Source organism: Lepeophtheirus salmonis, chromosome 9 (genome assembly GCF_016086655.4).
Source record: "Lepeophtheirus salmonis chromosome 9, UVic_Lsal_1.4, whole genome shotgun sequence".
Taxonomy (NCBI): domain Eukaryota; kingdom Metazoa; phylum Arthropoda; class Copepoda; order Siphonostomatoida; family Caligidae; genus Lepeophtheirus; species Lepeophtheirus salmonis.
Window position 1 is genome coordinate 13,305,611 of NC_052139.2, and position 21,527 is coordinate 13,327,137.

Here is a 21,527-nt window from a genome sequence, read left to right on the forward strand (position 1 = left end):
ATTTATTTAAGGAAGGTTTATTATTTAATTGATACTTATAAGTTGAAAAATGTTTTGTAAAACGAATTAATTAAGATTTACTTCTTATATTTGCTAAAATTGATCCCCAATATAAGAATGAGTAGTTGAGGAATTTTATATGAAAAGGCCATATCGGGGCCAATATAAGTTTCATAAATCAAATAAGGTTTTAAACTATAGCTATTATTATTGGGTATCTTTACTCATCCCACAAATTTGAACACCAATGATGTAATTCACTCAAGGAAGCTTATGAATTATTGGGTTGTATGTACAGAGTAGGAACGCTATTGAGGCACAAAAATCATATGTTACGAGAACTTTCATATCTTGGTCAAAAATAAAGATAAATACATGAAATCTTTTTAGTAAATGTATTTTCATAGGTCCTTTATTATTTTGTTCACAAGTTTATGAGAGACTCCCTTGTCTCTCGCAATCATCCTGAGGGACTGCCCAGGACCTTCATCAATTATGTCCTTGTTTTGGGCATGATTGCGGTGATTATGGGCCCTCCCCTTAATATCAAAGTCAGTATCAACACCTCCAGACTCTATAGATTAATCCCTGTAAAGTGTTTTATACTGTTCCCAGAGAGGTTATGGAAAAGCACAATCTCACAATTTGTCTTTCTGGCACGAATACCCCCCCCAATGACCCCTCTGTAACTCCTGTAGGCATGCGTTCATGTTGAGAGATGAATTATAACAGAAACTCAATTTCGTACTTCCTCACTCAACCGCTGATAGTAATGGAGGTTGATATGGGCTCAAAAAATCGGATGTGATGTTTTTTTTGGTCAGCTGTTGATTTTATTCAAATGTATCCTCTTTTTTGTGTTTTGAATATTCAATTATATTATATTATATTCAAATGATAAATAATACCAATCGTGGTTCCAAAGCTATACGTGTCTATTAGTTTGAGGAGATTCCTTTGGATACTTGAAAACTTTTTATCTCACAAGATGTTGCTTTTGAGACACCAGTCCGACAGATGATGTTACTTCATCATTATTCCTTGTGGCCTAAGTAATGTTTTATTCCCTTCACAGAAATCACCTTGTCTATATTAATAAAACAAAGTCTGCCCGTGTATACTTGTATAGGGCTTGTACGATACGGGGTCGTACTGTGGTTCGATTCGGTACGATCCGTACGGCTCCCTACGTTTTTAACCATCGGTGTGGTACGTTTATATATAATCACATATTAAATATTTTGATGTTATAAAATTATTATTATTTTTTTTTTTTCAAATTAATAAATTTAGATAGTGTGGTAAGGTTTTATATCATAAGCCTCCCTTTCTATAAGCAATAATTTCTGCATTTGTTTATGCAAAAAAAAAAAAAAATAATAATAATGACTTATAAATGATAAAATACATCTGAGTTTATTAAAATCCAATGGTATGCTGAGGGCTAACTTCAATAAATTTATTAATCTTTCCAAGTCCGCTTCACGATACCTTGCAACTGCAGATCTATTCGTATGTGTATCCAGCGAAATATTTTTTCCCACAGCTTGCGATATTGTGACTGCTAATTGGTCTTGTGTTTTACCAGAAAATGTAGACACGCTCATCTTTTCGCAAAAAATTTATAACTTTATGAAGTATAGTATTATATAACCTGTGTATTTTATATCAACCTTTGTTTTTTTAGAGAAGTTTAGTAGATTTATAAATAATTTTAAAAAACTTCAAAATCTAAATTTATTCTATTTAAAAACAAAAAGCATTTTACTATTAAACCATACCAAACCACATACCAGGAAGGGTGAACCGCGGTTTGTATCGTCCCAGCCCTAATATATTTATACCATGTCTTTCTTTATGTATGTCTGAAAGTATGTACTACGTACAATCTTTTTTACCTAAGAAATAACAATATAGTCATATTAATAAAATTTTCTAGTGGTTTTGTATGTAACATCATATACAAAAAAGAAATATTGTTTCTATAATAAAGTTTGTAGAAGAACGGTATGTAAAATGAATTAAATCTTGCTGGCGTTTAGGTCAACTCTATTATTTTTTAAACAATTTAGACCAAAGACATGCGATAATTCTTCTTTCAGTACGAAAAAGAATAAATAGTAAAAGTAACACCCATTCTTCCTTTTTTAATTTTTAAGGGTAGTTTCTTTCATTACAAACTACTCAACTGTAGAGATTAGTGTTTGAACTTCATGGTAAACGGATTAATTACCTCCACCAACGAAGTTGAACGGAATATATATTTTGGCCACGGTTTGATTATGTGTGTGTGTTTTTTTTTGTAAACTGTATTACTGAAAAAGTTACTTGATGGACTTTAGTGAAACCTTGTAGGAATGTGACATATATTAACAGTACGACCCCATTAAATTTTGAGAGGTCAAGGAAAAAAACCTTCTTTTTAAGGGTAGGATTACTGTTAAAGTTACAAATCGATTTTGGTGAAACTTTGTAGGAAGTTTATATATGTTAGCAGTATGAGACTATTAAATTTGGAGATTTCAAGGTCAAAGGTCAAGGTCACAAAAATGTTAAATTTTAAAACAAATTGAGATACATAAATCAAATTAAATTTCGAGAGATCAAGGTCAAAGTCAAGGTTAAACAAAGCAATATGAGATACATAAGTCAAAACAGTGCCAATTTTTGTTTAGCGGTTCCTCATTCTAGTTTGAAATGTGTTTTCTACCTTTGATGAACACGATTAAAAAATAAGGATTCATTTATTTATTCAATTGATCTATTTATTTATTGTTTAGAAGGTTTCGAAATCTTTGGATCCAGGTCAAACTGTTATTGTTATTGTTGACTAAGGATTTAATACTGTTCCATCCCTATTTATTTTATTTTTGTAAACAATTATTCATAAAACGATCGGAATTTTGAGATGTTAGTTTGAGTATGTTTGTGTCTTTATTTTTTTTTTTTTTTTTTTTTTGTATATTAACATGTTGGTTCCTTAATAGATTTTTTTTTTTTTAATAAAGGAAATGGTTGGGAAAGGAGGAGAAGTTGCTGAATGATTCCGGAAATTCTGAAAAACAGTATAAATTACCTTCTATTTAATTTTTTTCACGAAAAATAAAAAAAATATTAGTTGTAAATATATAAATATAAATCATTTCAATGGAAACACGATTCGTGGTGGTCTTTTGAGGTAGATATCTACTTTTTTGGAGCAGTATTAGAGAGGCTATAGTTTTAACTACATAAAAGGTTTGGAGATTTTTTTATTAACTAGGATAGTATTTAGAATTACAAATTGTCACTGGTGATTTGAAGAATGTTTGGGAGAAGAGCAGCTTAGCTGTCATGACGTTTTATTAAAGTAGCTGCGACTAGCTATGAGATGAAGGAAATAAACTAAAATACTACTCCGTATTTAGTAAGGAAAAATAGAAGAATTATTCCCATGTCGATCCTCAATTCTAATTTGAGTTTAACAAAGACTTACACCTGTAGCAAATCGAAATTACAAATAACAGCATTGGAAAATAAAAAAACACTCTTCAGATTGCCAACTAGCAAACAATTCCTACACATGTTTTAAGTCATATTCTATACAATCCAATTGTAATTTTAGTTACGAGTATTACACGAATTTAGTTCCAACCAAATTTTCAAAACAAAGTAGAAAAATGAAGTGACCGATATTTGTACAATGTAGTGTTGAATATTACTGCATAACTAATTCCACAGTCTCCATTAATTCATCGTTATGACTAATTTAATCAGATAAACTATGAGAAGGGAAGAAAAAGTTGCATATGCCATAAAAAAATTGCAATAAAGGATAAAGTGACATCGTCTTTGGTATAATAAAAAGCGTGGGAAAAAGATATCCCCCCTCCCCCACCATGTATGCATTTCCATAAGCTAACATGCACCTTTCGATACTTGGTTTTATAGCTGATATTGGACAAACACACAGCAAGCTAAGTTTGGCTTAATTTATATATATATATAGACATATTGAAATGTATACAGCGTAACCCCCCTTTTGGATCGGTCTGAAATATTCTAGGACCGATCCAACACTGACTATCAGTCATTAATAGTCTTGGGTAGGTCTAAAAAACTAAAAATATGTACAGCAGTCCGGTCCTAATAAAATTTGGCAGTCCTAGGATCTGTCCATATTGGTGTTTTATGGTAAGTACAACAGTCGAAATGACTTGGTTAGTAGCTAAGTCATTTCAGTTATTGAAGTTTCATCCTAATCTCTTTGAAAGAAACAGGTACTTGAAGTTTAAAGTAGGAAGTTTTTCCCTTAAAACTTATTATTATACGTTCTAGCTATCATTTATTATTTTCATTGTTTTATTCCATCCTGGCCAAGAGTGAAGAAAACAAAAAGATAGCTAGGACTGAAGGACCGAGTAATTGGAATGATAAAAAGTTTGAACCAATAAAAAGACTGAAAGAGGGGTGGACTGCATTGGAAATTAGTCCTAGGATAGATCCAACACTAAAATTATGTTAGGAGTAGGAGCAGTGAATAAGCTCTCATTATGGTATTATTTTTTTCTTTTTCTTTTTTTTTTTTTCGGGGTAGGGGGAGGGGGGACTAGGAAGTACCATTTAGTTTTTTCGTTCTCTTTTTTGAAATAATTGCTTCTTTTTGTATTGTTTTTATTTTCAGGTAACCACTCTTAAGAAGATCATTAAATATGTAGATGGACATGAAACCATGAGAAAATAAAAGCCATGCATAGTGACGAAAAATAATATGAAAAAAAAAAAACGAATCTACATACATATCTTGATGATGATGTCCTACACAACTCAAACAACCCGTGGGGAAGAAGGAGACTCACGCCACATAACCTGGAGAAATAATAATGAATCGATTGGTCTATGTGTATATAGGTACTATGTGTGTAGTGTATACTAATCCACCTATCTATGTATATGTCCTGATTGTTTGTTTTCTTGGTCGCAGGTAGTAGTAGTAAACAATCCAACACGTTTACTCCAGAGAATCAACAACATGCACAATGTAAGATAATGATCCGTGATAGATTATCCATTTGTATACCATGTTACTCTAATACTTCTCACTCACAAGATGTTTTTGGCCATTATTTTCTGCAAACAAATCCGTATATATATTCAGGGTATCCTAATCTAGGTTCTAGGTAAATTTGCCTTCTGGAGATTTTGTCAAATGACATATTTACCGCATTTTTATATTATAGGTTTGAAATATAAATTTAAACGTCTACCAACATTACAGGGTGGGGATTTAAATCCGGAAAAATGAAGGATAAGGACAATTCAGAGAGAAATTTTGGAAACTAAGCTTAACATTGACAAGGCATAGATTTGAATAAAAAAAAGGGAATATACATATTTTAGTTACACTTCTTAAGATAAAGATATGCCTGGAATATGAAATGTTTTGAACCCTTCTATTTTGAGAGAAGTGACAAAATACCCCTATTTATGAATGTTACAGAGGTTACATTTGCGTGGAAATGCACAAAGTGAATGTATGTACTATTTGTAATAGTTTTCCCAAAATTAATTAAGGCATTCACAAATCTTGTGCTCTCACATGTGAAGTCCATAGTGAAGTCAATCACTCAAACCAACCACCTCCAGCTTCAACCACAGCCTCCGACCCGGCACTTCATGAGGAACTCCTTTACCATGTTGGCCACTGCCATCGAGTATGGAAGTCAGCAAGGAGTCAACAGGGTTATTTGCACGTTTATTGCACTCTCGCTCCCCATTCATACTAGTCCAAGGGGTTCAGGTTACCAAGTTGTTCTTTAGAAAAATGTATGCTTACGAAGATTATGACAATTTTCACGGTCATAACAATTATGTAAATGCTCATTTCCAATTGAAAGCGTTATCTATATTAAATACATTTTCCGGAAAATCATAGACGGATCCTTTGATATGCGTTATACTACAAATGCCTGTATAGCAGATGTGTTATACCTTGTAAAGTATTTGTGACAATATGTTTCTGACAAGGAGGAGGTTCATTATTTGTAATTTCAATTTTCTAGGTATTCCTTACAATATGTAATGGCCTATATATGTACAAAAAGGAATGGGGCAACACAAATATTTGTTACTCAATGTAAGCTTTTTCTGGTCCAAGAGATTCTCAAAGTGAATTCTTTTAAGAGAGAACATCCATAAATCTTAACCAAAACTATGTGTATAGTAAATTAATTTCATCACAAAAGTCCTACTCATTTTGGATCGAAGAACCACATGTTGACAATTTCAGAGAGTTGAAGATAAATGCATATTCATTGTCAAAGTGATGTACAGCGAAAACTGTATTGTGGATGTATGTTTTTTTCTTCTATATTTGTCTTATTGAGCAAATATAAGGAAAAAAGTTATGAAAATTTGATAAGCCGCTTATACCGCACATCCCTTTTTGACATCTTCAGAAAGGAAAGATCAAATATGTGCTATGTTATTCTCTTTTTATGCTCCATACTTTAGAAAAAAACACTTTAGTAATGTTTTTTATACCGAGGTTAATATCCATCATATTTTTTTATTGATAATAATATCATTTATTTTATGCAATAAATATCCAAATATACATATATATACTCTGCCACAGCCAATCTTAATGCTTCATTAAATTATCATTTACAAATTAGATAGAATAATCAATTCATTTCCACTACTCATTAAGTAAATAAAAATAAGATAAAAAAAAGAACGAAACAAAAAAACGAGGGAAATAAAGGAGAACCTGTAGATCCAGAGAGGATCACAAACTAGTTCTAAAGAAAAGTTGCTTGTAAACATTACAATTACAAACCCACTATTGCTCCTCTCTCGTCAAAAACACCAAAAATTCTTGTGTGCATCCATCTTCACTAACTCTTCCAAACCTCTAGGCATAGTTGACCCGGAAGACCTCGCGCCATACGTTATAAAGAGCACCTTCGCCATGATTGTTTTAATCTTAAATCCATCCTTGGCCCTTGGATTAGTGCCCACGAGCCAATCATATTTTTTTGGCTCAATCCCGTACGCCTTCCGGATCAGTTTATTAATCACAGTCCTCACTTGAGTAACGTAATTGTAATAATAGAATAGATGTCCTGAATTTTCCCTCTCATTTTTTCCAGAAGGAGCACATTGTTTCCTCCGGCGTTTTTTCCGATTTATTCACAATTAAGGATGACGCTGCCATTCGGTACCGAAACCACTTCTCCTTTAGATTCCTGAAGGGGTTTCCCTTAAAGACCACGTATCGTTGGGTGGGAGCTCGAGCCTTTGATAGCGTTTCTTCGACAAAATATGTGCAGAAGATATTTCTGAAGTCTTCATCAAAGTTCGACGGACAAAATGGTCTTTAAACGCTTCTAAAACATGCAAAATGGAGTTGGTGGTCCATAAACTATATTAAGTGTTCCCATTTTTACTGACACTATTCTCTTGGATAAATGCAATTTTGAGGTGCAGTTGATGTCTTAGTAATCTTGGCTTGTACAATGGTAGTCAGATGTGTTCGTTAAATAGGACATCCCCGAACACATCCTGGAGTTAAAATTTATTGGCTCATCTGGTCCTAGTATAGGAAAAAGTACTTTTGGAGTGGAATCCCGAGTGCTTGACATTTGTCCCCAATAAATGCTCAGCGTTCTCGCATATTTTAATAATTCGTTTGGTCCCGTAGCTATTCTATTTACAATGGGGTATCCATTCATCCGATTGAATTAGTGTTTTATTCGTATTGCCCAGAAATCGTTACCAACTCTTTATTATTTTTAATCATGTGATAATCAAGCTTTTCTATGCCATTTCAAATATTCGAGAGACCTACTTTCCTATGGGAGCCTCCATTCTGGAATTTGAAATATATGACCTCTTTGAGTGCCACAGGAATTCTTCATGTATCTTGTATACCTCTGAAACCGTAGTACACGAGAAAGGAGTATACTTTATCAGATGGGTCGTTTTTGGAAGTATATTTTGGTTCAACGCAATGATCCTTTCAGGTATATTTAGTTGGAAAATATCGACGTAGTCACAGTTTTCTTTTAAAATCTTTAGTAATCTTTTTCTATTTAGATTTATAGCGGATTCTTCACCATTTTGGGAGATATATATGCCTAGAAGAGTTGTATGAGGTTGTATCATCATATCTGGGAAGGTTTTTTTTTACCATGGATTCCAAAGAAGTCATCATCTGAGTCTTTTCTATGTTTATTCGGAGTCCTGATTCGGCCTCAAATTCTTTTAAGATAATGGATATTCTATTCATAGACCTTATTTTCACTACCTCATCAGATAATGGAAAGTTCGTAAGCGTATAATAGAGCCTTCAGAACCTTGTCCCCATCGATTCTAATGCCTCTTAACACTTTTTTCTTCCTGGATCCGATCCCATAACATCTTTAGTGCCATGATAAACAACGATGGTGAAGTCACGTCTCCTTGTATTTAACCTTTTGAGATACCGAATTCTCCTTGTAGACCAGGCACGTTTAATTTGGACTTGGAATTTTTTAATATAACAGCTATTTTTTTAAATCGAATCCCTAGGAGCTTTGTATCGTTGGAGTTGATTTGTTAGGAACTCGTGAGATATGGAGTCGAAGGCTTTTTCGAAGTCAACGAGCAAGATAATGACATCATCTCCCTTTTGTTTAATGGTATTCATGACATCTTGGATAGAACGAGTAAAGTCCTCCGCGTATTTTCCTTTCATAAATCATTTCTTATTAATTGATATGTTAAATTCCAACATTTTCTCCAGTCAGCTGTTCAGGATACCCGTGAGAATTTTGTATTTCGTGTTGTACAGCTTTATGGGTCTATAGTTTGATATATTAAGATTATTTTTTCCTTTTTTATAAAATCTGGTAATTCCATATTTTTAAAGATTTCTTTTTACACTAATTCTAAAAGTGGGGCAGGCCTGATATTCCCGTGGACTTATTTTTTTACAGTTTTTTATATTAGAGCTAATTTCTTCCTCAGAAATAGGATTTTCATTGCAGTACGAATTGTTCATTTTTTTTTCGTTTGCTTTCCCCGAGAAAAGGAACATTATCTCCCACTTTAGCAATTTTAACAATTATATAGACTTAAGTATACCCATAATAATTAATTAATACAAAATAATGATAAATGTTGTATTTCTATCCTTATTTGGTAAATGAGAAACTTTTGTCTCCTTTCAATCTCTGTACTTGATGTGCTATATAAAAATTTTGCATCTGTGATTTTCTTAATAAATTCCAATTTTTCTAAACAACTTGTGATCGAATATCGAAAAAAGTAAAAAACAAACCGCCCTTAATGCTAATGCTCTTAAAATATACCTCATTTATCATATTTGGCTTAATAAACCATCGACATTTTTAGTAAAAATTAGAAGGACCGAGAGTTAAAGCCTGTCCTTAGGACTGACAGTCCTATTGACCAATCCTAAGACTGGACTGGATCGGACTATACCGAATAAATAAGGCCCGACACAACACTAGTTATAGGTAGTAATTGTTCAAAGAACGATAGAGCTGATATATATTATTTCTAGATAACTAAAATAAAATTTCTAACTTATCATTCTTACAAAATATATGGGGAGTTTTATAAGTAGTGGAAGCACTAGGAGGCCGTCTCTCTATTCTAATACTCTGTGTTCCCTCTTTTAATTAAAATATAAATGAAACTTGCATTTTATGATTCTGGTTTCTGATACGTAACTATAGTTTTTTTTATTTTTGTGCCCCCGGAACTGTAATTTAAAAAAAAATCAAAGTAAAATAATAATTAATTCAAATTTTGGGTTTTTATAAAAAAGTTCGTGGAAAAAATTCAAGAATAAATAAAAATCTCATGTCATGCTGGTCAACCCAAAAAGAAAGCTCCAAGTCACGGCCCTCGCCCCTCTTTGTATATGTATAGGCTTAATTACTGGACTGTATAGTATTATTGCTATGAGTCGATTGAGGCATATTATTAATGTCTCTGTTCAACTTATGAACTACAGAAATTGAAAATATTTGTCTGATTTGAGATTAAAATGTATGACGTGTATCAACATAAAACAAATCTTGGACCAAAATCAATGAAATAGGAAAATCCTGTTGTTTTTTTTTGTTTTTTTTGGATATGTGGCCTGTCAACACAAAAACAAGCTAGAATGATTTTTTTTTCAAACTTGAGTGTGGATTATATTTTTATTTTTGGACAAATTATTATAAGTTTATTAATTCTCTGGGCACCTTTTAAATTACACTCAAAGTCCCCAAATTGATAGACATATTGAAAGAATGATTTATTTGAAAGACCATTATGGGGCCAATATAACTGGTTTGAATCAAGTAAATATTCTAAACTTAATCTGAAAGTCTTGGATGTCTTAACTTATTATAAAATTTCATTGTTATCAATATTGGTGCTGAACTGAATCTTCTAGAAACAAATGCTATTCCTAATTGAAAATTCAATTTGTCATGGTTCCAATGAGTTCAACCATCAGATAAAACTGTGCAAAAAAGTTAATTTTTCAAACACTTTCGTCCACTTTTTCTCTAGATTGGCCCTTACAAAAAATGAACACATTATTCAAATGCATATTAAATTTTAAAGTCAATTTTTATTTAAACTTCAGAACTTATAAACTCAGAAAGAACAGAACTCAGAAAGTTTCTTATATTTGGTTGTTGAATATATGAAGTATATAAAAGAATTGGGATTACAATTTTCTTGATTTTTGTAAAGAATATTTTTATGTTCGCACACTAAATATTTAATATATCTACATATTTACATCCCTTCAATATCATCATTAGTTAGGAGGGGCTCTTGAGCCCCAGCTATAAATATATTATAATTTACATGCCTACAAATAGGTGAATAACAAGTCATATAAGGAAGGTTTATTCGCTTAGAATGTCATGTATATGCAGATTGCACATAAGTAAATATGTAGATATTTCCTATGAATACCTGATAATTTTAATTGTTAAAATACGTATCTACTAGTGTTGAGTTTCGGTCTGAATATCCTAAACCTGTCTGATACCGTTTTGATTTATAGTGGACTGAACTAATTCGGTTATTTTAAGAAGTTCGGTATGAGACCGTTATGATTTTTAGTGGTCCTAACTGAAGCTTTAAACCAATTAGCGAAACGCGACCGTTAGCCTGAGAAAAAATTATGGTCAGTATTTTTCATATTTTTTCTCAAGATGCCATTCATTTATTTATACTGAAGACGATAACACGTGTTTTATGTTTATCTATATTATAACATTCATATTGATATTCTAATCTTATAAGTTATATTGTCTATTGAGTTAATTATTTTACTTTTTAATTATAAATTAATTATGTCGGATGTTATTAATAAAGTATCTGAGATTTCAGATAATAATTTAGTCTGTAAGCTCTGCAACCTGTCCTTCAAAGGAACAGACGATTTTCTTGATCATATGAAGACTAATTTTGAAGGGAACGAAAATAAACCAACAATCAGATTATCATCTTAGAGACTGAGTTACTTAAAATGATGGTCAAATTTAAGAGACTCGTGCTCTTATATCCTTCGGGAATTCAATCCATATTAAGAAATTAATGCTGATGCTTCAATGTCCCCATTTGACATCTCATTTTGAATAGGAGGCTCGAGCGAGGAGAATGGTCTAGAGGAGATAAAATTGCACATCAATATGCCTAAATGCATAACTCATAAGGCTCAAATTGCTAGTACCATCTTTTAAGAATACAATTGTATACCTATGGAGATGAAATCAAGAGAGCTGATGGCATCATTACAGCGTCGTTAATTCAAGGTGAGTTTCAATGCAGTTCAAAATATCATTCATAATGTTACGAGCCCCAATTCCTTCGTATCTCCTTAGATAAGTGAATCTGGAACTCCGTGTTTCCTTGAAGTGATCCACTAGCTCTTATTGTCTGTAATACATCTTCTGCATCCTTGCTTTCGGTACCAAGTTTTCTCATGGAATTTGATAAGTGGCTGTACACAAAGATCCTCTTACAGGCTACATATAAAGAATTTTTCCAGGAAAAATGGACCCCAAATGGGCTCTTATACAAAGAATTTGTGATACATGTGACCGTATAATGTTTTAATGTAAATTCAAATGACGAATAGATACATTAAACAGTCTTGAACATATATATTAGTTAATAAAAGCTGAAGGAACACAACATTAATAGCAAACAACTTAAGAAATAAATAAAAATTGTCAATTAACGATATATTGTTTCAGTTATTTTATATTATCAATGGAGATTAATTAGATGATTAATTTCATGAGAAGATCCTCTCCGATGGCGATACATGTGTGAAGTGAGTATCTTCACATCAATGAATCTAAAACTAAAGAGCAAATTAAAGCTTTACAGCAAACAAGTTGGAAAGAATTAATTCAAATTAAAGTAAAATTTATGTACATTATTTCTTTTAAGTTATTATGGAATATATATCCTTCATCTGAGGTAATACTAAAACCTAATAAACTCCGAATTCAACAACAGCCTCTTCTTTAGCCTCTTGAAGAATCCATTAATATCTGTCAACTGTAGTCATGGGTCCATTTACCCTCTTTTCCGTCTAAAAAAACGAGCATTCCCTTTGCAAACCAGTATTGAGCTGTCCAAACTTCCTATTTAACCTCATCAGTTTCCGTCAATTTCTCCACCTCCGGAGATTTCTCAAAAAATCATTGCATGAAGAATTTAAAGATGGAACCTTGAATTTTGAAGCCTTGTTTGAAGAAAACAAAACTCAATTCATCTTCCTCAAGAACCTCCTGGTGAATTTTAGAATGGAACTACTCCAAAACATGAAGTCTAATGTTCTGACATCCGACAATGGGCAGCAAAGCCATAGCTGGCGGGAAAAAAAAGTAAATTATGACCAAGACATTTTTCACTTGTTTATTGTTTTCGTGCTCGTTTCGCTACTTGGTTTAAAGCTTAAGTTCTAATTTATTCGATTCTTCAAAGAAGTTCGGCCACACCGTTACGATTTATAGTGGAACAAACTAATTTGGTCCTTTAAAGAAGTTGGGTCTGACACCGTTATCATTTTTTGTAGAACGAACTAATTCGGTCCTTTCAATAAGTTCAGTCAGTGACCAAATATTGTTCCAAATTGAACTAGAAAAAATCACTGAAGATCGAACCGGGAAAAAGTTCGGTCTTGGACCGCGTCTCAACACTAATATGTACATATATTTATGAACAATTAAAACAAATATTTACCAAAATATGCATATTTACTTGTTAATTTATAACTTTAATTATTCCCAAAATAAACGGAGATATTTCTGAGACAACTAATTGAATTATGTAATATTCTAAACGATTTTCTCTTTATGCTTCATACTGAAATAAGTAATATTATTTATAAAAAATGTTAATTACCGATTCATAATTAAGGTATTGTAATGGTATATTTATATTTCGAATTCCCAATCTTTATTAAGTTCAATAAAATGGCCGCCCAACAATTGTTTTTCAAATGTTACTTGACATTTGAAAATAGTGTTGAGTCGACAGGAACAATTTTCTACTCGGTCAAATAGTGAGTCGATTTTCAAATATGAAAAAAACGACTTCTTATTTGATTCTTATTGATTATTATCACTAAACTTCCTGAAATGTTTTAAATTTTGTGGCGCTGCTCTTCCAAAGTTATTTTCTAATCAATCACAATTTCTCAATAGGGCTTTTAATCTCTTAGGAAACAAACTTAACGGGGTTCTAACGGTTTGCAGGATCTCAACATCATAAGCTGATTGCATAATATGCTTTATAAATGAGCAGTGAGCATGTGTAGCTATTTAGACTCTATCCCCACGACAATGTTTTTAAGACGATGTTGTATTTCTTTTAGTCAGATTCCAAAAATTTCACGTCCACAAAACGAAGAAACCTTAATAATCCGACCCATAAATGAATGTTGATGAATGGATGTATCAAATTGGAATCTTATAATTGAAAAAGGATAAATGTGTGGCGGGTAAAATTTAGATCATCTTCTTAATTTGTACAATTTGTTTGTAGAAGTTGAAAATTGTACTTGATATTTTACCCGTAAACGGGGTTGTCCGATTCTTCCAGTTCCGAAGCCGTTTTCAAAAAATATGGTTTTGGTGAAACGGAAAGCCAACTTTGTGCGGTTGTGTCATTACTATAGAGGTCACCTCCGACTTTTGTGACACTTGTATCATTATCGTAAAAAAAAAACAGTCCTTTTCTAGAAAAATAAATTATTCGTTCTAATTTAGTTTTTTAAATTACTAAAAAAATAAAAAAGTTTTTAGTTTCTTTATTAAAAATTATTTTCAATTTCTTAAATAATCAAGTGATGGGAAGATTTCAAAAAATATCTCGATACCGTTTTCGATTTTTTAATATTTATATTGAATAATCATTAAAAAATACAATTTTCCTAACAAAAGCGTCCGCAGGATTATATATTTTTGGAATGGGGGGGGTAGAGATTTTATAACTTTTTGGGAAAAAAATTATAAAAACCAAACTTCAAATTCAAAAAGTGTAAAGTTATTTATAGAAAATTAAATTTTTGGGGCAAAAATTTGAAAAATTTCAAGTATTAAATTGTCCAGTAAAAAGCAAAAATTCCTTAATTTAGTGGGGTGGGGTATTTTTTTTTTTACTTAGAAAAGTAATAAATAGTTAAATACCAGTAATAAATTAGAATCGGAATCGCTAATTAAACATTATTTTCCTGATGACAATCCCGATTCCAGAAAAATACGAGATTCTCCGATTCTGATTAATTGTCTCATCACTAAAATAAAAGTCCAACACTCCCCCAAAAAAAAAAAAAAAAAAAAATGTAAGTCACAGCGCTGTCTCCTCCCTTCAAACAAATATTGCGGTCAAATTTGACTGACTCTCTACTTGCAAATACATTCCGGCGCCGCTCATGCAAGCCAAAAACAGATAAATATTTTTCGTTCACTATTAGAGATAGATAGCTACTAGTATTGCGACTTCGTCCAAGACTGAATTCTTTTTCCGGTTAGATCTCAAGGGATTTTTTCTAGAATGATTTGAACCTATACTCCTGTCCAAACCGTAATCTCAGATAGTAGATCGAAGTTTGATTATTTTCAAAACGTGGACCAATTTGTTCAGTCGCAATACCGGGTGGTTAATTAAAATCGGAACATTTACTAATTCAATAATTAATGAAGATTGTAGAGATTAATATTTATTCATATTTCGATATATTAAAGCATATACAAAACAAAGCAAAACAAAGCTGAGCTTACGTACAAGTTGAGAAAATGATACTTGAACGTGATCGACGGATTTCCATTCCTTCACCGTCCACACTTTCAACAAGTCCTTCAACAAGTTCGAAACAGTAAGAAGGGATTCGTCATAAAGGCCAAACTGGACCCAAAAGACATTACAGTTCTATACAGCCAAGAGGAACCAAAACTTGTCCAACAACAATATGGCATATTTTTGTACTGCCTCCATGGGACCCTTTTCCAGCCCTGACCTCAACCCCTAGGCTTTTTTAGCTTAAGGTTTCTTGGAGAAGAATGTCTAGGATATTTCTCCATCGTGGACTATATTGAAGTCTTATGAGCTTATTAGATGGTCGGCCAGACATAGAATTACAGCTGAGACATTTTCCTAATTCCACAAGTTCCCCGGGGGTCAAAATTGGTGCAATTAGTGCCATCTGACATATTGTTTCAGCCGGATAAATCCTAGTATATGGTCACAGCATGCAATAAGAATGTTTAAATCCCTTATGAAAAGTACATAGTGGGTACTCAAAACTTGCAGTACCATTTAATCCTGGTTTTATTGCCGTTAAGTTTAATTACAAGGTTTCATTACGCAGGTGCAAGAAAGCTGAAAACAAAATATGCATATTTTGTTTTATCCGATTTCTTTAAGTGTAAATATGTCAGAGCAATAACAGAAAAGGCAACGCATGTGCAATCTCTTTGCACATGCGTTGGTATCTCCACCCGATGAACACAACCTTCATCGTCCCGAGCTGCCAAAATGTTTGCCGGCGAGTGTAGGCTGTTATCGGTTGTGAAGTACGAGATATTCAATAAAAAATATAGCTATAATATATAAGATCTAAACATATCACAAATTAGTTTTAAGTTGTATAGTTTTGACGCCATAAAAATCACGTTTTGGGTAGTAAAATACCGATTTTAAAAGAGATTGAACAAGTTTGCTCCAGCAAAAATCAAAAGAGTCTCAGACTGGTCTAGGATTTACAGACCGAAGCCTATCACTAATACTTAAAAACATCATTACTGCAACAACACCAAAAGTACAAGAGATGGAGAGAATGAAGGAAAAAAACGTTGAAAAATCTGATAAAATATGTAAATTCCTGGCCGTGTCTCAAGCTGAGCTCCCTTCCATTCATTACTCATACAGACTACAACTAGCAACAAGGTAAACTGATTGAAGGCTGCTGATCCAACATGAGTACCTACATAACTATGTATGTGATGTACCATTTTTTTTGGAAAGAACATCTGTGTAAATGAACAAAATAGATAAAACCATAGAAACTTAATATTCCATACAAAGGAGAACATGTCTTAAAAGATACTAGCACAATAGCTTACAGATAATGTTATGTGTTTTCAATCAGAACACCAAAGAAATAATAACATTGAGGGTAGTAGAAGGGGGAGTTTAAGAATGGTTTTGGTTTCAGAATGAACCAATTGGCATTTTTCTATACCTAAGTACATAGAAGGGAAACTCGTGGGAAAAACTATAATACAACTATGTAATCTGGGATTTATTTTTCAACTGCAATTAATTTGTAATTTTGAAATGTGGCCTGTCAACAGAAAAGCAAGCTAAAATGAGTGTGGATTACATTTATATTTATTGGTGAATTAGTTTCAATTTTATTAACAAATATTTCTTATGAACTCTTTGGGCATATCGTAAATTGCACGTGGATGTGCCGCCTCTATTCGTCTTCACAATACACAAATGAGCAATTGATAGATTTTATGGTTGAAAGGGACTTATCGGAGTCAATATAAGTCTCAGCAATCAAACCAATAACTTAATCTATAGATAAAGTGATCGAACAACCTAACTTGTCCCAGAAATTTGAATACAAAGCCCACAATTGAGTCAAATTTGTCTATCAAATAATATTAGACTCTAATAGGTGAAAATGTATATTTTTTCCTTTTCTATTTTTTTCCCATATTATTTGTTTGTTGACACACAACAAATGGGGCACCTCAATATGTGAGCAAGTTTTGGTGCATTTTTATCAACCAATACTCATTAATTACCCTTTGGGTGTGCTGCAAATTACACTTTAAGTTGCCAAAATTGATTGTTACAAAATAAAAGGATGATTAATCGATATATTTTATTTAAAGGGACGATATTGGGGCCAATATCAGTCTCTTAAATCAAATTTTGGTTCTAAGCGAGGGATATCTAACCTGTAGCCCGTGGGCTGTATTTTAGCCCACTTAATGTTTGAGTGCGGCCCACTTCTCATTATCACCTCCAGTGGTATTTTTTTTTAGAAAAATTGTCACAATATCATCAATACGCGTAGAACGCAAATTTTTCCCAAATAAAGGAATTTTTGAAAAATCCTCATTCTAGAAAAAAAAATTGAATGACGAAACAGAGAATTTTTTTTTAAGGATATATTTTTATTTAAAAAAAAGAACATTAGATTTGGCCTAAATTTGAAATATATGTATTAAATAGTAATGTTTTGTCAAGTAATTTTTCATGAAATTTAATTTAATCGCTTCTGTGGTCCATTAAAATATTTCAAGTGACAATGCAGTCCATTATATTAAACGGTTGGACATCCCAGAAATTTGAATACCAAGATGATAATTGACCGAAATATCTTCATGAAATATTGGAAAACATGTTGTTAAAAAATATATTGACCATTTTTACTTTTCATGAATTTTGTTCATGACTGTTTTTGTATTAACTCACCACAAATAAAGTACTAATAAAAGTCTTCGAAGATGTGTTTACATATTACATCATTGTTGCTTTGACTACTGCTTTATGACCATCGTGATAAGTAATTAAAAACTCAGCTAAAGTTATAAGCATCTTGACCGTTTGTGTTAAAGATTATGATTTTTTCCCTCGTTTTTCACCGATACCTATTGCCTCTTCATGTTATTTATGTTTATTTATAAAAAATACGTAATATATAGTGTTGGGGGTCAGTTTGAATATCCTAGACCGATCGATTGGAGACTGTTATAATTTTTTGTGGACCGAACTAACTCGGTCCTTTAAAGAAGTTCAATCTGGATAAGTCTCAATTCGGCCTAATGGTGCAAAGTAGCTCAGTGGACAAGCACTCGGAAGGAATTATTCTCTTGAACTCAATATAGTACATGTATAGGGATTGTTTGATGTACAAGAATGGGCAATACTGTACAATTTGAGATCCTGTTAGGTTTAGATTGGATAGAGGGCACTTTATTGTCCAACTCCATCTGACCAATAATGATACCAGTCTGATACCGTCATGATTTTTAGTAGACCAAACTAACTCGATCCTTTAAATAAGTTCTGTTTGGAACGGTCTGATAGAGAAAGTAGTTATAAATCGGTCCCAAAGAAAAAATACGGCCTGGATCAGTGTCACAAAAAAAGACAGTATAATTTTAAATTTGTTTCATATCCATCCTATAAATGAATGTTTATGATGTCATGTGTGTTTTACAATTGTTATTCATTAAAATGACGTCATATAAATTTAAATATGTTCAATAAGTCATATTTGTACAGCTCATACATCAGGATAGGGGAAAAATCGGTCCATAGATTTAGAAAACGAAAAAATCGTTTTACGTTTTGAAACCAAAATATTGGTCCAAATCGGTCTAGAAAGAATAATCTAAGATCGAACCGGGGAAAAAATTGGGTCTCGAATCGAGTTAACACTAGTAATAATCTAGGGAAAAAAGAGGAAGAAGGTAAAATGTTATTGTATTAACGTCTTTTCTTCCAAGAAGAAGAAGAGACCCACTGCTGAGAGACAACATGTTGATGACTATGATTGGAAAAGACGTTTTTTGTATTCTTTATTTCTTTCTTCTTCAATAATAAGCCTCTTTCATTGAATGATTTGATCTCATGGTGTGACCTATTCCTTGGCTCTCATACTAAAAGTCATAGGAGTGAATATTCAACAGCCTGGAAAATTGAATAAAAAATAACCAGGGAGACTTATTAAAACACTTTGACAGACTCCTAATTTCAAGGAAACAAATTACATATATGGTCCGTAAACACAAAAACAAACTAGAATGAGTTTTCTTAAAATTGAGTGTGGATTATATTTGTATTCTTCCACGAATGATCCTTCCTTTTTAATAGAAAATTGTTCTGATTAATCCTTTGGGTGCGTCACAAATTCCATTTAAAGTAGCCACAATTGATCGTCGCAATAAAAGAATGAAAAATTGATGGATTTTATTAAAAGAACGTATTAGATTGGGCCGAAAATTGCACTTAAAGTAGCCAAAATTAATCATCGCAGTAAAAGAATTGACGGATTTAATTTGAAAGGGGCCATATCGGGGCCCATAGCAGTCTTCCAAATAAAATAAGGATTTTAGAGTATAGGTAAAAGTCTTGAGTATATTAATTCATGTCAGAAATTTGAATATTGAGTCTAAATATGTCTTTAAAATTTTGGGATATATGTTTACAAGGGTGCAGTTTTACAATTAAGAATTTTTAAACCAGTTTTTCTTGGGAACCCTTGGTCGTACAGCTTTAAAAACCAGTTTATCAGATTCAGGAAACAAGTTTGGATAAGTTCTGTTTACAAAGCGTCCTCCGAGTACGACCGTCGTGCAACGATCATTGTCGCCTTCGATACAGGCTGGCACCCAAAGAGATCATCCACTTTCTCAAGTTGTCCTCTGCCACCGTGTTGCAAAGGAGTTCAAGGAGTCCAGAGGGATGGGAACACCAGCAAGGAAGAAGGCAGATCGATCTGCGTAAAAAATTGGCCTTTGAACTATGCGGAGATGTTCTGGTCTAAGGTCCCTAGCTCCCCGGACTGCAATCCTTTGGATTATTTCGTATGGGGCGCAGGGAGTGACATGCGTGCTCACAACAATTTGGCTTCGTGAGATCCTCCATTATTGTGGCTGTGAACAATATGAATAAAGATCACCTTATCAAGGCGTGCAGCAGGTTCCGTACCAGGTTGGAGGCTGAGGGTGGTGGGATTGAAGGATTAGGTTATATACGTTTATATATAAATGGATTTCTAAATATCTCTATTAATTTAAGAAATTAAAAGGTTTATCTCCTGTTATGGAAAATTCTTAATTGTAAAACCGTACCCTGTATATGATGTAAAAAATATATTGTAATTTTCTCCTTTTCTTGATTTTTGTTCAAGATTGTTTTATTGTTGACACATCATATATATTGTCTAAGAAGCATCCCGCCCATCTTTTAATAGTCAAGTTATGTATATAGGAGGGGATTTGTATGTTTGGTTGAAAAGGAGGTTATTCTTTTAAATAAAGTAAAAAAGGTTCAGAAAGGTTAATCATTATTGCTTCTTATTATAGGATCCATTCATTCCCCATGATAATCGATTCTTTTGGCATGGGGTTGTAGCTATGTATTTGTAGGAACATGGTACTCCCGTCTTTGCACGATATGTCAAATTATTGTGCGCACAAAGTTTTTTTTCTGAAGACGTCAAAAGATAACATGATAATATGTACACTCTAGATACCGGAATGGAATTATAGCGTGACCCCTAATTTTGCAGTGAACATTTTTGTCGCCATTAATTTTGCTGTATACATTTTCGATTAAGTTAATTTTGCCGCATGATCAATTCGCTGTTTTTTTATGTTTTATATTTATACTTATTCCTTAGTTTTAACTCTTGTCAATATCTTAGCTATAGATCTGAAAAAGTAGAAAAATGGAAAATATTACGAAAATAAAGAAGAAAAGGTGCTTATAAAGAGTAAAGAGTCACATATCCAGGATCATCAGTATATTTTGAAAGAACTAATTGACTCGTGGTCCTATACTCATGACCTTATTTGATTGTTGAAGAAATGTAAGAAACTCAATTGATGAGAAATGAATGCTTCAACAGTAAAGGCTGAAGGTATAGTACGACCCTATAATATAACACATAAAAAAAAGAAGCCAAATATGTCATGTTGAAAAATATCCAAGAGGCGAAAAAGTATGAGAAAAAATTACCGGTGACAAAAATGTTCGAGGCTAAATTACCTAGAACCTCTCCTTTTTAATGGATAGATTCTTGTTCTTATAAAAACTTTTTACACTTATAGTGAGTGCTTACTGCATAATTTGTATTATGATATATTTTTTGTTGACAATCAGTTTTTTATTTTAAATGTTTGTCAAAAATAATTGTTAAGATTAAAATTTGTGATATAAGAAATGTAAAGAAGAAAAAAATGGAGGGGAAATTTGTGTATTCTACC

At 32.5% G+C, this 21,527-nt stretch overlaps 2 long non-coding RNA genes across 4 annotated transcripts; both read left to right on the forward strand.

The window, feature by feature from the left end:
* The first annotated feature begins 4,446 nt into the window (after positions 1 to 4,446).
* LOC121124484 (uncharacterized) lies at positions 4,447 to 6,535 on the forward strand. Of its 3 annotated transcripts, XR_011781704.1 has the most exons (5): positions 4,447 to 4,535; positions 4,664 to 4,906; positions 4,964 to 5,159; positions 5,220 to 5,978; positions 6,042 to 6,535. It is a non-coding gene; the product is annotated as an uncharacterized lncRNA (long non-coding RNA). The 3 variants fall into 3 exon arrangements; XR_011781702.1 differs by lacking the exon at positions 6,042 to 6,535 and having other exon boundaries at positions 4,664 to 4,901; positions 5,220 to 5,911; XR_011781703.1 differs by lacking the exon at positions 6,042 to 6,535 and having other exon boundaries at positions 4,664 to 4,897; positions 5,220 to 5,911.
* Positions 6,536 to 7,945: 1,410 nt separating this feature from the next.
* Positions 7,946 to 13,328, forward strand: LOC121124547 (uncharacterized). Its single transcript, XR_011781764.1, has 4 exons — positions 7,946 to 8,006; positions 8,062 to 8,489; positions 8,554 to 10,130; positions 12,394 to 13,328. It is a non-coding gene; the product is annotated as an uncharacterized lncRNA (long non-coding RNA).
* The last annotated feature ends 8,199 nt before the right edge of the window (positions 13,329 to 21,527 follow it).